Genomic DNA, 16,626 nt, shown 5'->3' with positions numbered 1-16,626 from the left:
CTCAAACAGGACAGGCCTTCAGGAGCTTCAGCTCAGCAGCTGGTCCTTTAGACTTTAGTAACCAAACACGTCCAAACATTTAAAACCATGAACCCAATCAGAAACTCATTCAGTCCCAGTGAGCTTCAGAGTGAGTGGATGGCTCAGATCTACATCTGCAGTCATCGCTCAGGCACAGTCAGGGAGAAAGTATACTGTGTCCAGCTGTGGAGATCATAAAGAGAGAGCTGGGTAGATCCCCACAGCTCAGCTAAAAGGCCAAAGTTAAAATAAAAGCATCTGTTCAAATCCTCAATGATGAAGATACACCAAGAAAAAAATTAGCCTTAAAGTCAGGAGACAAATATAACATTTAATCACAAACATAAAGCATTGCTAATGTGAACAGTACAAATAAAGACCCATTAAAAAAAACAGACATGGCTTACACAGCAGGGCACTATATAACTAAATACGTACTGTTAATAAATATTACAAAAGTTTTATTTACAACTTCTGTACAATTGATTTTATGCATTACAATAAAATATTTATTGCATTATTCCATTCTGTTGAATATATTGCACATTTAACACCAATTTTGCTTGCAAAACAAGTCACAAAACAAATGTGTGGCTCAAAACGCAGATAAACCCAAATATAAAGTATCAAATTCTCTCTTTAACATCAATACAACTGTATGTAAAACTGCATTGTTGTTTCTAAGTGAAAGTAACATCCTCTACAGAGAACACGCCTCTACACGTTTTAATGCACTATTTAATTCAATGTTTGAAAAATTATAATGTCATTACTTTTGCTTTGGCTACATGTTGTTTTATTTTTCCTGATATTAAATTCAGTAAGTAAACAGTAATTGTGTATTAAAATGTGCAGAAGTCTGTCTCTGTAGAGGATGTTCCCTTATTTATATATGTTTCAGAAAACTAACAAAACGTGGAATTTAACTATAACTATAGATTAATGGACTGAAATATTTTACCATTTGACCATTTTACACAAGGTAGTGTTAGGAGTCTTGCCCAAGGAGAGGGAGTCTGAGGGCTGGTCTGACCTGGTACTAATCCGTAATCTGACACTGAAGAACATGTTTAGGCCCTGCAGGTTCTCTAATGGCACTGCTTAAAGTTACGAGTGGGTGGTATACCAGGGAAAAGTGAACCGGTATGGCGTTTTCTCATTATATGAATTTTGCTGCTCTATGGATGCTGTAATTTACATTTACAGCATTTGGCTGACGTGATCATTTCACACAGGTAGGCGAAGGTAGTGTTAGGAGTCTTGCCCAAGGACTCTTATTGGTATAGTGTAGGTTGCTGCCCTGGTGGTGGACTGACCCCCAGTCTACAGTGTAGAAGGCAGAGGTGTTACCCACTACACTATACCGATCCCTGTAATACGGGTGTGCACACGGCGAACATTTGTCCAGATGTGGTGTTACTTTCCAAGTGTTTCCATTTTAACTCCTTTGTTTCGCTCAATTAGACAAAACAGATTAATCCTGTGACTCAGGGTTGCCAGATTTGCAGTTTTTCTGCCATTCATTTACTGATGCTATTATTAATGTTTTCACCTTTTTTTCTGTATTGTAACTATCAGATTGTTACTGTGTGAATAATGGAAAATACTGTGATATGAATAAGTTCATATTGCCCACTCCTACTTGAATTTGAGCCATTTGGTGAATCCACAATAAAGAATATCCTGACCATGAAGACACTCAACTGAGTTGTAACACACATTGAAAGCACTTGATCTGCAACACTGCAAAAACCTCATATTGTGTAAGAAAGACTCTCTGTAATAAACCTGAAGACCTTTGGTCTTTAGGAGCTGATGGATGGTGAGGCTTCCTCAGAAGCTGTAAAACAAGTAAGACAATTAAACACTCAAATACACATGATAAAGAGATGCATAACCCAACAGTGTAATAATGCCCAGAAATGTCATACAAATTTAGCAATTTAGCACTTAACTAGTTCAAAAATGTAATAAAACCCAATAAGGTACAAACTGCCCCACAATTCAATACGATGTGTCAAGTAATAACGTAATAATATTTGTACTGTTAGTGTAATAACTTCCCATCCATCCATCCATCCATCCATCCATCCATCCATCCATCCATTTTCTAAGCCGCTTCTCCATCAGGGTCGCAGGGGGGTTGCTGGAGCCTATCCCAGCAGTCTTCGGGCGGAAGGCAGGATACACCCTGGACAGGTTGCCAGTCCATCGCAGGGCAGACACACAGACACAGACAGTCACTCACACCTAGGGGCAATTTAGCACGTCCAATTGGCCTGATTGCATGTCTTTGGACTGTGGGAGGAAACCCACACAGACATAGGGAGAACATGCAAACTCCACACAGAGAGGACCCTGGTCACCCGGCCGGGGAATCGAACCCAGGCCCTCCTTGCTGTGAGGCGACAGCGCTACCCACCACGCCACCGTGCCACCCTGTAATAACTTTATTATGAAATTAAAATAAAATAATAATAACAAAATAAATAATAAAATAAAATTATTGGAAATTCACTGTCACTAATTTGAGAACAAAGTGAAAAAAGATCACCCTTAAAATGTGATGAATTCCCATTAATAAAAATGATTATATTATCTGTAAAAATATCACTGCTTAACTGTAGTATATAAGTGTATAAGTTTTTGGGAAATTATTACAACACCGGTTTCTACAAGACAACTAAATGCAAGCTGTGGCAATGATAAAGGAATACTGGGTGAATTTCCACAGCTCAGCTAAAAGGAAAAAGCTGACCAGGTTGTACATTTAGAACTAAACAAAAACATTGGTTAAAAAAAATAAATGGAGACTAAAAGTCAGAATTCATACAAACATTTTAATCACAAACATACAGTAATCTCAACACAAACTGCACTAGTAAAGAACCACTACAAATAAAATCAACAAACAGCAGAGAGGGGTCACAGAGCAGGACAACAGGGCCAGTGCTGAGGGGTCTTTGACTGCCTTGGGCCACAAATATTCACAGGAGTAAATAAAAGTGTTAGAATGTTATAACTAATAATAAAAGTTTCTATCATGTTTTAGAAGGTATGTGACTGAGCTTTTGAAATCCTGACTGAAGTTCATCTTGTTACAATACAAAATATTCTGCACAATATTCTACGTTCTGAGGGACATTAAGGCCAGTTAGGTTGGCTTTCAAAACAAATAAGAAAAATCCGTATGGCACATAAACACAACTGTAAAGCAGGGTTTATATTTTATATATGTTCAGCTTCATGTCAATAGCTTAACACTGTACGATTGCATAAACAAGTTAACACACACTAAAGAGAACACTACGTAAAAAAAAAAGATGAATATAAATGAAAATAAAAATATATAATACTTTTGCTCAGCCCACATATTGTTTTATTATAGAACATTGAATGCAGCTAATGCAGCGTTCTGTAAAGAGGAAGTTCACTTATTTACACTTAACACAACAAGGGCTTTAACTGAGAATAAGGGAATGAATTGTGGGAGTTTAATACTAGGAGAGATGGTGGAGAGAGAGAGAGAGAATTAGACAGTAAAACAGGTCCCTCCCCACTAATACATCATTTATATCTCCACACAAGGAACTCATACAAGCTTATATCTGACAGGGACGTCACTAGGCAGCAAAAAGTGTGGAGAAAAGTGAAAGTGCAAAAGTACTGAGTTTAAACAGCTTATTTAATGAAACAAAGGAATTTATAGTGTAAACCAGGAAAAAAGTGTACGTAACTGATACCTACAAGGAGAAAGACAACACTTTTGTTAGTTAAAAATCTATGTACAATATAGAAATATATAGAAAAATGTCAGTTCTGTTATGAGATGCGCCTGATTTCATGAATAAAGTGAAAGCCTGAGATAATCACATAAGTACTATGGTTATGGTAATGCAGCAGTAGATGTGGTCGTTACTGTATGCGCCCATCTTTTCTGTATACACAAAGCTGAGTGATCATTAATCAGATGTTTTTGAATTATGATCATTGCATGTCATGTTATTTTTGTTATAAGCTTTGTTGCGGCCCTTTTGGCTCTAGTCTTGTATGAGGAGGTGAGGAGAGGAGAGACAAACTGTGGCTGCCTAACCAATACTGAACTCTGTATTGTTGCTGTTATTAGAATAAAATCCTCATTACAAAAACACAGCGCAGTAAAGCTTAACCCTCAATCCATAAACCTTCCAGAATAAACGATCACAAAATCGGCAGTTCAGCCCACGAAGATGATGTGCTGCGTCCTCTGACTCTCTCGACTGAGCATGAAGACACAGACTTTAAGAGCTGCTGGATGATGAGGCTCCGTCAGAAGCTGTAAAACATGCAAAATATTTAAAATCACTCAAATATTGTAACGTATGAACAGAATCGCAGACGCTCGCAGGTAAAAGGGGAAGAGATTATTACCGGAGGTAATCAGGAGAATCCCCAGAGGGAGAAAACATATATCCGAGTCCAATCCAAAGTCGTGACACAATTCAGTCCAGGCAGGCAGAGGTACACAAGGGCAAAACAATACACAAAACCGGGTCAGGAGTAGCGAGAAGTCGATACACAGGAAATATACTATAGTTATACCGCTCAGTAATTGCATGGAACAATACCTCGCAAAGAGTCCAAGTAAAGTCCCAGCTTATAAAGAGAGAAACAGGTGTGCAACATTAGAATTCCGGCGACTGTGATCGCTGACAGGTGTGGGGGAAGATCACGTGATCCTCCCTAGCATTCTGGGAAGTGGAGTCCGACTTCCCCGTTGACTGCGTGACAGTACCCCCCCCCAAAGAGTCCTGACGGACCTGACCACGGGGACGACCAGGACGACCACACCGACCACCACCAGGAACCAGGCCGGAGTCGCCAGAATGCCGGAACGACTGCGATCCTCGCATCCCAGACCCCAGACGGGCTGGCTGGGAGCAGGAGAGTCCCTTGCGTGGGCGGCCTCGTGGACGTGGGGCCGGTCTCTCCGGGTGCCGACTGTGAAAGTCCCGGATGAGACCCAGATCCAGCACATCTTTAGCCGGTACCCAAGACCTTTCCTCTGGACCATAGCCTTCCCAGTCCACGAGGTACTGCAATAGTCCACCACGCCTGCGGGAATCTAGCAGTCTCCGGACAGCGTATACCGGCGTTCCTCCCATCCACTCTGGTGGCGGTGGTGTAGTATCTGGTGTCGCCTCGTCCAATGGTCCTGTAACCACAGGTTTGAGTAGAGAAACATGGAAAGAATTAGATGAATGAAACCTTGGGGGTAAGTCTAGCTTATAAGTAACGTCATTGATTCTCTTCAAGATTTTGAAAGGTCCAGTGTATTTGGGAGATAATTTTTTACAAGTCCCCTCAGGACGTCTGAAGTTCTTGGTGGATAACCACACTCGATCTCCTGGATTGTAGGTGGGTGTTGGACCCTGTGTTTATCCGACTGTACCTTTTGCCGACGAATAGCCTCTTCTATTCTGCAGTGTGTTTGTTCCCATACCTGCTCACTCCTTTTCATCCATTCATCTACCGCCGGAACATCGGTTCGGACCCCTGTCCAGGAGCAACAGGTGGCTGGTAGCCTAGGATACACTGAAAAGGGGTTATACCGGTCGTAGAGCTAATGAGGGAGTTTTGTGCTATTTCTGCCCAGATTAAATAGCGTGACCAGTCTCTGGGAATTTCATGGCAGAAGAGCCGCAAGAACTTCCCTAGTTCCTGATTAGCTCTTTCACATTGTCCATTCGATTCGGGATGGTAACCTGAAGACAGACTGATTGAGACCCCCAAATGTTCAAAAAACGCTGCCCATACCTGAGACGTGAATTGGGGTCCTCTGTCTGAGATGATATCTTCCGGAATTCCATACACCCGGAAGACCACTTGAAATAGGGCTTCTGCTGTCTGAAAGGCACTGGGAAGGGCTTTGAATGTCACAAACCTGACTCCCTTCGAGAATCTGTCAATTATCGTCATTATGGTAGTGAATGTCTGTGAGACTGGCAAGTCTGTTACGAAATCGACAGCGATGTGTGACCATGGCCGGTTGGGAACTGGTAGGGGTAGAAGTCGCCCCGCTGGCAGTACTTTAGGTGTCTTGCATTGGGCACAAATAGAACATGAGGCTACAAAATTATGTACATCTTTGATCATGTCCTCCCACCAATATCTATTAATAAGGAGTTGTTGGGTGCGTGTTTCACCTGGGTGCCCTGATGTTAATGACGAGTGTGCCCAGGTGATAAGTGCAGTTCTGAAGGCAGGGGGTACATACAACTTCTCTGGTGGACACTGTTCAGGTATGCGAATGCTGGGGAGAGCTTTCTCAATCTCCTCGTCTATTCTCCAACGAATGGAGGATATCTTTACCTCGGGGGGAAGAATTGGGTGAGGATCCTCATCTTGCTCATGGTTGATTTGGGTGTGAAATTTCCAGGACAATGCATCTGCCTTGGTGTTGCGACTTCCGGGTCTGTAGGTGATACTAAATTGAAAGCGAGAGAAAAACAAAGACCACCTGGCCTGTCTGGCATTGAGCCTCTTAGCTGTCCGGAGATATTCTAAATTCTTATGATCCGTAAGTACAGTGAACGGATGATTGGCGCCCTCCAGCCAATGTCGCCATTCCTCAAGGGCTAATTTGATAGCCAACAATTCTCTATCTCCTATTCCATAATTTCTTTCTGTCTGTGATAGTTTATGCGAAAAAAATGCTATGGGGTGTAGTTTAATGGGAGACCCGGTCCGTTGCGACAGAACTGCTCCCACCCCGGTTTCAGACGCATCTACTTCTACTACAAAAGGCAGCTTAGGATCAGGATGAGCCAGTATCGGGGCTTGGGTGAAAGCTTTCTTCAAGTCTTGGAAGGCTCTTTCTGCTTGAGCATTCCAATTGAGTCTCTTAGGGTTCCCTTTCAGTAATGAAGTCAATGGAGCCGCAATACCACTGAAATTTCTAACGAAGCGACGATAGAAATTAGCAAAACCCAAAAACTTCTGCAACTCTTTTACGGATGTTGGTTGTGGCCTCTACCTTATGATCGTCCATAACTATCCCCTGTTGACTAATGATATACCCCAAAAAGACAACTGAGCGCAAATGAAATTCACATTTTTCACCTTTTAGATATAAGTTATTCTGTAGTAGTCTCATAAGCACCTCTCTAACGTGATGGATATGTTTGTCAAAGGAAGGTGAATACACCAGGATGTCATCAAGATACGCGATTACAAATTTTCCCAACATGTCTCGCAGTACATCATTAATGAACGCCTGGAACACAGAGGGGGCGACAGAGAGCCCGAAAGGCATAACTAAATATTCATAATGCCCCCTGGTGGTCAAAAATGCGGTTTTGAAATCAAGTCTATAGCACAATCATAGGGTCTGTGGGCTGGTAATTTAGTGGCATTCTTCTTACTAAACACCTCCTTTAAATCTAGATATTCTTGTGGGATTTTGAAGGGAGACTCAGTGTCTGGGCTTTCAATAGTGGTTGATCTAATGGCGATAGATGAATTCTTAAGACAATTTTTGAAACAGTAATCCGACCGTTGTGTAACAGTACGATCAGTCCAAGAATGGTCGGGTTATGTCTTTCTAACCACGGAAGCCCAAGGATCACGTCAAAGTCAGTTTGATCTAGGATTAGGAAAGACAACTTCTCAGAATGCAAAGCACTAGCGTGTGTTTCAATAGGGATGGTGACATGGGTGATTGGCTGAAATCCCACAGGATCTCCATCTAATGCAGTAAATTCTAATGAATTCCGGAGGTTCTTGACAGGGATGCGTAGCTTCTCCACTATCTGAGCATGTATGAAGTTCCCCTCGGCTCCAGAGTCGATTAGTGCTGAAACGACAACAACCTTGGGGTGAAGGCACAACCTAACAGGTAGCAGTACAGATTTAGAAACCAGCCCCTTCGTGGGAATACTCACCACGTTAGCACGCGGAGTGAACTCCACGTGCTTTCCTGGGGTTGGTGCCTTATTTTGAGAGGTTCTCTTGCGACAGTCTCTGATGCGGTGACCAGGTTGTCCACAAAAAAACACAACTGCTGGGAAAAATGGTGTTGCCTCTCTTCCTCTGACAACCGGGATGATTCACATACCATGGGTTCCGGAATCTCAACGTCCCTTGGAACCCTAACAGGATGTGATATGTTTCGTGGGCCTCGTGCGCTTCCCTTCTTCCTTCTGGAGTTCATTAAATGATCTAGCTTGATGGCCAGTGATATCAGTTGATCTAAACTCAATCCATCATCCTTACTGGCAAGCTCATTGAGAACTTCCGGGTTCAGTCCGTGTCTAAACATTACTAGAAGGGCCGTCTCATTCCAACCGCTACTGGCTGCGAGTGTTCTGAATTCCAGCGCGTATTCCACTACCAAGCGTGGGCCCTGACGTAGTTGGGTTAACAGTTCTCCGCTTACTTTTCCCTCATAGGGGTGATCAAAACTAGTTTAAACTCCTTCAAAAAACGCTCATACGTCCATCCATTGAAGGCAGGCCAGCTAGCTGTAGCCCATTCTAATGCCTTTTCTGATAATGGGACACCACGAAAGAAATCTTAGCTTGGTCTGACCCTACTGGCGAATTGTCAAAGAAAACTGAGCATTGCAACAAAAAACCTCTGCATAGATCAGGATTGCCTGTAAATTTATCGGGTTTACTAACCGGAAACGTTGTTAGGGTCGGCGTTGTCACTGGGTTAACGGGAGCCGTCCTGAGTGTCGAATCTGTCGGCTGCATTCCCCGAAGCTGGCTGGTCATTTCCTTGATGCTGTCTACAAGCTGTACCAACTGAGCTTGCTGTACTGCTTGTTGGTTAGTTAGGGACTCCAGTGAACTCGTTACTCCTGAGAGAACCTGCTGATGTTGTCCCAGAAGTTGACCCTGTTCCGTAAGTGCCCTTCGAAAAACATCCCCTTCCGCCGTCTGCATGGTAGGCGAGGTATTCTGTAACGTATGAACAGAATCGCAGACGCTCGCAGGTAAAAGGGGAAGAGATTTATTACCGGAGGTAATCAGGAGAATCCCCAGAGGGAGAAAACATATATCCGAGTCCAATCCAAAGTCGTGACACAATTCAGTCCAGGCAGGCAGAGGTACACAAGGGCAAAACAATACACAAAACCGGGTCAGGAGTAGCGAGAAGTCGATACACAGGAAATATACTATAGTTATACCGCTCAGTAATTGCATGGAACAATACCTCGCAAAGAGTCCAAGTAAAGTCCCAGCTTATAAAGAGAGAAACAGGTGTGCAACATTAGAATTCCGGCGACTGTGATCGCTGACAGGTGTGGGGAAGATCACGTGATCCTCCCTAGCATTCTGGGAAGTGGAGTCCGACTTCCCCGTTGACTGCGTGACAAATATTCATGAAAAAAGGCGTATAACCCAGCAAATCCATAAAGTTTAGAAATGTACACAAACATTTTACACTTAACCTTTTTTAAAATGTAATAAAAGCTTTATAGATAGTGTAGTATCCCATTAAATTGCTGAAAACTTATTACATTTACAAGATGATTAATACATATTTACACTATCCGTTCGGGGACAAACTGAAAAAAGATTTACCTAAAAATGGAATAACTGTATGCTACGAAAGGGATAAATGCACAGTCTACACTTTAAGCTCACGTCTTTATCCAAATGAGAACTCCAGCCAAAACAATGAGCACGAGGAGCAGAACAGCCACGTGTGCACAAATGCTGATAACCCTCCATCTAAAACATGAGAACGTTTCATCAGTGTAGACTCTGTTAGTTGTATCATGAATACAAGGAATAACAGTAACTTAAAGACAGCAGGTTTGTACCTCCTGACAGGTCAGACACCAACAGCACCACCTGCTCCTCCAGGCTGCTGTGCTGAATGATGCAGGTGTAGTTGTGTCTGTTCAGCTCCTCAGCTGAGATGGTCAGAACGCTCCTCTTCTGGAAGGTTCCATCCTGGTTGGGCAGCGTCTCTCTGAGCTCCACGTCCTTATGCAGATCCTCTCCATCCTTCTGCCAGGAGATCATCACTGCTTTGGGGAAGAAACCTGTAGCATGACACACCACTGGAGAAGAAGAGTCCTTCTGAGACAGAGACGCCTCAGGAGAGACTGGAGAGAGAAGGGGAGGGGTGGGTCCATCAAACAATGCCACACTTAATTTAAATTAATTTAACTGACAATTCCTAATATTCAAATGAGTAGAATACATGGTGCCACTTTAATTATGCATTTATTCTTCTTGGATGTTGTAAGCTCCACTAACTGAAAACAGCAAATTCCTACACTGGACACTGGTCTTTATCTTATACTATACTGGCAAAAGTATTCGCTCGTCTGCCTTCACATGCATATGATATAGGGTGAGATCCCATTCTTAGTCCATGATATGGGTTTAATATGTCAGACCACCCTTTGCAGCTATAATAGCTTCAACTCTTCTGGGAAGGTTTTCCACAACAGTTTGGAAAGTGTATATGGGAATTTTTGACCGTTCTTCCAGAAGCACATTTGTGAGGTCAGACACTGATGTTGGACGAGACGGTTTGGCTTGCAGCCTGCGATATAATTCTTTCCAAAGGTGGTCTAATGGGTTGAGGTCAGGCAGGCCAGTCAAGTTCTTCCATACCAAACTGGCTCATCCATGTCTTTATGGACCTGCTTTGTGCACTGGTGTGCAGTCATGTTGGAACAGGAAGGGGTCGTCCCCAAACTGTTCCCACAAAGTTGGGAGCATGAAATTGTCCAAAATCTCTTGGTCTGTTGAAGCTTTCACTGGAAGTAAGGGGCCGGCTCAACTCCTGAAAAACAACCCACACCATAATCCTCCCGCCACCAAACTTTACACTCAGCACAATGCAGTCACACAAGTACTGTTCTGTTGGCAACCACCAAACCCAGACTCGTCCAGTGGATTCCAACTGCGCTTGATGTAAGGCTTGGATGCAGCTGCTTGGTCATGGAAACCCATTCCATGAAGCTCTCTAAACTGTTCTTGAGCTCATCTGAAGGTCACATGAAGTTTGGAGGTCTGTAGCAATTCATTCTGCAGAAAGTTGGTGACCTCTGCACACTATGCACCTTAGCATCCGCTGACCCCGCTCTGTCATTTTACATGGCCGACCACTTCGTGGCTGAGTTGCTGTCGTTCCCAATCACTTCCACTTTGTTATAATCCCACTGACAGTTGACTGTGGAATATTTAGTGGAAATTTCACGACTGGACTGCACAGGTGGCGTCCGATCACGGTACCACGCTGGAATTCACTGAGCTCCTGAGAGCGACCCATTCTTTCACTAATGTCTGTAGAAGCAGTCTGCAGGCCTAGGGGCTTGGCTTTATACACCTGTGGCCATGGAAGTGATTGAAACACCTGAATTCAATGATTTGAATGGGTGACTGAATACTTTTGGCAATATAGGGTATATTAAGATTTTTTTTTATAAACGATAAACAACAGTTGGGTGCTTCAAGTAGCAGAGGCTGCAGTTACAGTAACAGTACTTTACCTTTCCTGCCCAGAGTGGAGTTGCCATATTCCACATACTTCCTTAAATAGTCGACACAGTCATTGTCCAGATAGTGCTTCCTGAAATGTGGATCTCCAGCAGCCTCCCACTTGAGTTTGGTACCAAGAGCTTTTTGATGAGCTGCAGTCCAGGTTAAAGTTTTCAGATCCAGAATGAGGAATTCTTCTCCATCATAATTAAACTGGAAATATCCTGTGAAGAGCCATTTTTATCTAGGTTACAGCCAGACCTCCTCAGTAAAGTATGAACCCCTACAGAGACACAAAAAAAAAAAAAAAACATTTCATACAGACTACACATAGTACTGCCTGGAAAGAGTCCTCACACCCATAACCTTAGATTTTAAAAGTGTACATCATTGTAACATAGGGGCTAAAGCAGGTTGCAATAAGCAGATAGCAGATAAGAGGCTTTATTAAGGACAATCTAAACAACAGGCAGGGGTCAAAACAAGCAGACAATAGCAAAAGCAGACGCATGTTAACAAAATCAGGAGACAAAGCGAGAGTCAAAACAGCACTGGTGGAGCAACTCAGGTAGCTGGCACTGGATCAAAATGGGCAGCTAGCACCGGAGCTGCTTGGAGAACCAGAACTGTAGCCTTGCATGGAGTCCTGTGAGGAGTCAGCACAGGAGACCTGTGAGCTGGAACAGGAGCTGTCCGTTGAGAAGGAACTGGAATCTTCCAGGCACAAGAGCAGGGTCAACTCCAGCTTTGGTTGTCACCCCAATTGGGGTGATTAGAGGAGCCACCACAGGTTAGGCATCTCAGAGAACTACCAAAGGCATGGTACTTTGGGGTTGCATGATAAGGGCAGGCTTTCATGAGCCAGTGCTCATTCCATAGCAGAAGCCTTGGAACCCTCTACTGTCTCACTGGTGTTTTCCAGACCTCTGGGCAGGGCAATGGAACCCAGTGCTGGCTGGCTTGTGTTCTCCAGAGCTCTGGCTGGGCTGTGTGAAGCCTCTTGATATACTCTCTGTAACATAAATGATGAAGCAGGTTGCAAAAGCAAAAGGGGTCAAAGCACAAGCAAGCAAAACCAAAAGGCATATCCGTATCAGCAGAACAAAGAGACAAAGCGAAGGTCAAAACAAGAAAATACAGGGATGTATGTGAGGCAGGTAACACGTCAAGGATCACCTGCAGGTGTGCAAGTGGAAGGAGCTGGGAAGGAGCTAGAAAAGAGAAAGAATAGAGCACATGGCTTACTACTGCACAGGCCTAGTTTGTGATCGTGTTACAGTGGTAAGAAACATGAATAAGTTTGAAGGGTTTAAGCTCCTCTTTACTGGTACGATCTGTAAGTGAAGGATTCGCTCACCATCTGTCTGATCAAACCTCTTCATTAAGATAGCCAGATTAGCCTTGAAGATCTCTTGAACTCGATCCTGCTTCTGTGTCTCACTGGTCCAGTAATCTTCACGCACATTCTTCTGCATCCACTCTGTCTTTGGAATCATCTTCTTGATGTTGCTGTCATAGTATACAAACTGCTCTTCATCCACCAGACCCACCACAATGTACTCTGGGAAATCTATTCCTGGAGTGGTTGCAGTGATGATGTATTGGAGGGAGTGGAACGCTGTTGAGACAAAAACAGTCAACACTGTAATTGGTAATCAGTGTTAGGGCTTGGAATATTATTATCTAAGGGTCTGAGGTGATGATGATGAGATGATCCATTTGGCTTTGACTCAACACAAAGCACTCCCTGAAGTAGGAATCTCAAGTAGAAAGATCTCTACATGGCATCTCTAAAAGAGTTCATTAGTGAAAACTGAACTAAGAAACTGTACAAAATTCAACAGCATAAACACAAACTGCAAATCTGTTATAGAAGAGGGAAAAGAAGATAGCGTTGAATTCAACATATCTAGCCCAGAGACAGAGAGGCTCAGCATTTGACACTGATATTCTGTGATTTAATGAGGCTGTATCGCTACAGCATCTTTCTTATCTCAGGTTAGGAAATCTTAACTTTCTCTATTGAAGTCGACAATCAACTGTCACGTCTGTAACCTAGCAACCGACCATACACACACAGCTGAAACACAAACACACAATCAAGTTAGTCAGACAGCTAACAATAGCTACCGTCACTGGTGTAAAGAAAGCCAAATAAAACTAAAAACCTGAGAGTTAATAATGTTGTGTCAGCTATTCGTGCTGTTTATTCAGAGCATCGCTGCTCTCAGTTTCAGTTTCATTACCCAAACACTTTAGCCGAGCTCACCAATGTACTCTTCCTAATAAAGACATGTTCAGCTCCGTCTCCTCATCATTCACCACCTTCACTGTAATATTTTATCAATATTAACACGTGAAGGTGATAAGAGGGGACAGTGGAGATCGTGTCTGCAGGCTTTTCAACGCTGTAGAAAAGAAAAGAAAAAAAAAGAGAAAGTCAAATCACCGTTTTCAGTGTAGATAAATGCATCATCATTATGCTGGATATACTGAACTGTGCTGTCTGTCACCGCATATAAACAGAAAAAGGTGGTCAAAACAGAAGACGCTCTACAGTTTATCTTAAAGTAAGAAAGTATTTAGGATATTGTGGCAACTTGGGATGTTTCTGCAATACAGTTTTCTTATCCGGAAATAAGATTATAGACTTAAGAGCTGTTCTGTAATGGCTTCTGTCATAACTTCAGTATTAACTAATAAACTAACTAATAAAGCAGATCTCAAACAAGAATTTTCTGTATTATTGCCCCAGGATATTAACGTCTCTTAAACGCTGGATGTTACTACCGCCAAAACCAGCCCAAGTTGTGTTTTAGGTGCTGGTTTGTTTTGTTTTTTTTTAGGTTTGTCTTTACTGGTATGATCTTCAATTAAGCATTCCCTCACCACTTCATTATAATAGCTAAATTAGCTTTGAAGATCTCGAGCTCCTTCCTGCTTCTATGCAATTTGTGCATCATACACATTTTGTCGTAGATCTTCAGGCTTGAACTGACTGCCCAATCGCAAGACTGACTGAGGAAATGAACGTATGACTTGGCTACATGGCCTGCAATATAAACCAGCCATGCGCAGCAACAAGTCCCTGAACTGCTCCAGCCAGGCCTGGAACCACAACAAAGGAAACTCAAACAAACACTCCAAACATGCATTCGTTACAGATCATCTGATTTGCGTGAAATATATACAGCAACATAATGGCAAAAAAATAACCTACCACTATTGGCTACTCGTTTAAAGGCTCAGCACAGTGGTGTCAAAGTCCCCCAGAATATCTGAATGTGTAGACAGCCAAGCTACACATATCACAGCTGCACATACAGGGGGATCTGACCCGCTCATCGCTTTCTGAGATTTTCTGGAGTTTTTATTCGATATTTTGCATGTGCAATTTAAATGTTCATGTTTACAATGTCATCCGTCTTACTTGTCAGTTAAGAAGTTTCAAGTTTTCCTTTGGCAGTATGTCTGGGATCACTGTATTGTTGTAGGATGAAGCACCGCCCAGTGTGTTTGGAGGCTTGAACTTGGGCTGATAGGATGTTTCTATACACTACAGAATTCACTTTATGGCTACTTCATTGTTGAAGATGAGGCCATGACAGCCATACCGGCCCAGGCCATAACACCCCCACCACCATGTTTCACAGATGAGGTTGTCTGCTTTAGATCTTGGGCAGTTCCTTTTCACCTGCACACTTGGTCACTCTGATACAAGTTAATCTTGGTCTCATCTGTCCACGAGACCTTTATCTACAACTCTGCACACTTTAACCTGGCCATCTGTTTTTTGTGTTGCTGGTTTGCGTTTATGCAGTGTAGCCTCTGTATGGTACACCAATTAAAAGCAAATAAAGGCAAAATAAGTCAATTGAACTAAAGGACGAAAACGAAAAGGTAGCCTTTTGTGTAGACGTTAGAAACGATGGGCTGTAATACCTCCAGAGTTCCACCAGCACTCTCTGAGAAACAACAGCGTAGATTATTTTTACCTACAGCTTTAAAGCGGTGCTGGAGCGAGAGGAAGTTCTCTGGAGGTTTCTGGATGGTAAACAGAACGTCTATATTTGTGTTGTAGTCATGGTGACCCCTGGTTTTCCATCACCACCACTGTGAAGACATCTTAAGACTCTGAATGGCCGTCTCTCGCTGAAATAAATAGATAAGCTTTGCGGTGTTTTTTTTTAATGGTTTGACATCACAAAGGATCTTAATGGTTTAGCAGGTGGCCAATTAGTACAAATGCATTTGATGGTTTCCTAATCGGATTTAAGTATTATACAGGAAAACTAGTTCTCTGTTAGATTCCATAAGGCCAATTCCCGTTAGACGGCAAGACCCTCTCAGCAGGGTTTGGGTCGCAACCACATAATTAAGCAGAAATTTTGAAGAATTGGTGGAATTCCTCTTAACAGTGCTACTGAAGCTTTTTAAAGATATATATTAAAACTCAACTGTAAAACAAGGGCACGCGGCACACTCTCAAGTTATTACAGAACTACGAGTTAAAATGTCCTTTTTCCAAACTAAAGCGGTGCAATTCTCCCACTTCAACCTAAAAGAGGAACGTCGAAAACAGGCTGACTTTCCTAAACGGCAGGCAGGCTAGCTAGCTGCTCTGAGGAGACACCCAGCCACTTTAGCCTGCTGTTCACTGCAGAAAACCACGGCGGAGCACTCATTTACAGATTCATGCACTGAAATGAAACCTAATGTAAAATAAGGGCTGGAAAAGGAAAGGTAAGTTTTCCCCCCAACAGGCCTTCTGCGTTTACTCTCAGCACCAGCAGTGGGGCTGCCTCACACTTGAGTGCCATATGGACACTGTTCACCCCAGAAACCTGACTTCACAGCCTCAAACAGCCGTGTTTTACTGTTACTGTCCATATTTATTCTGTGTGTATTCAGCTCAGCATAAACCAGCTGCCTCCTACCGCAGAGCAGAGGCGCCAGGCCCTTTGTTTACAACCTGCAGGTCTGGACCAGCAGCTCCACTGGACTTACCCGCTTCTGCGCTGAGCAGCAGTAGAAGGAGCCACTTCTGCACATCGTGTTTATAATCCATTACCCAGCAACGACGAGTATTTTGTACATGTAACAAATATCCTTTAGCCAG

At 43.0% G+C, this 16,626-nt stretch overlaps 1 pseudogene; it reads right to left on the bottom strand.

The window, feature by feature from the left end:
* Window positions 1-4,194: 4,194 nt before the first annotated feature.
* LOC119261750 lies at window positions 4,195-16,626 on the bottom strand (annotated as a pseudogene).

The sequence above is a fragment of the Pygocentrus nattereri genome, chromosome 20, assembly GCF_015220715.1.
Source record: "Pygocentrus nattereri isolate fPygNat1 chromosome 20, fPygNat1.pri, whole genome shotgun sequence".
NCBI lineage: Eukaryota > Metazoa > Chordata > Actinopteri > Characiformes > Serrasalmidae > Pygocentrus > Pygocentrus nattereri.
This window is presented reverse-complemented; position numbering and strand designations above follow the sequence as displayed.